The sequence below is a fragment of the Pteropus vampyrus genome, unplaced genomic scaffold, assembly GCF_000151845.1.
Source record: "Pteropus vampyrus isolate Shadow unplaced genomic scaffold, Pvam_2.0 Scaffold422, whole genome shotgun sequence".
Taxonomy (NCBI): Eukaryota; Metazoa; Chordata; class Mammalia; order Chiroptera; family Pteropodidae; genus Pteropus; species Pteropus vampyrus.
The window spans coordinates 301714-302284 of record NW_011889203.1 but is presented as its reverse complement, the minus strand read 5'-3'; the positions used below and the strand labels follow the sequence as shown (position 1 = coordinate 302284).

At 59.2% G+C, this 571-nt stretch overlaps 1 protein-coding gene across 1 annotated transcript in view; it reads left to right on the top strand.

Annotated features, from left to right (window-relative positions):
* The first annotated feature begins 445 nt into the window (after positions 1 to 445).
* SLC17A5 (solute carrier family 17 member 5) overlaps positions 446 to 571 on the top strand; it is a 45951-nt gene continuing 45825 nt past the window's right edge. The window contains exon 1 of the mRNA XM_011381020.2: positions 446 to 566. The gene's annotated coding sequence lies outside the window, so the exon portion shown is untranslated. The remainder of the gene's footprint in view (positions 567 to 571) is intronic.

Genomic DNA, 571 nt, shown 5'->3' with positions numbered 1-571 from the left:
AAAAGCTATTTTAGAGACAATATGCTATCACAGATAGATAGTACCACGGCTACTAATATTCATGGCAATTTACAACTGAAAACTGAACGTCAAATGCACACCAACCACTTCCCAAGTTCGATCCAAGCCCTCTCCTTAATTATGCACGATTCAAGTGCTCACTGTCCACCTCCAAGCTCCCACTTGTTCGCGGTCCCGGAGGCGCGGCCCCTGCGCTTTACAAAGAAGCTCAGGAGGTGAGAGTATCGTTCACACGTATGACCGCCGCTAACCCCTCAGACCGAGAACTGGCGAGGCGGGAAACTAAACGCGGACCACGCCCCACCAGGCCGGAACTCCCAGAATTCCGTTTTTTCCGCCCCCGCCCAATCCACCCCAGAGTTGCCAGAACCTAAGATGGCGGCGAGGGCGGAGTCAGTGCGGCCACCTGCGGGCGGGGCCACAGTGACAAGACGTGGCCGAGGGGCGGTTTCAGGCCGGGGGCGGTGCCAGCGGCGCCGCTTCGCCGGGCCAGCGCTGCCCTCGGGCTTCGGCTGTCCGGCCGAAGCGCTCCTTTAGGCCAGTAGGTCGC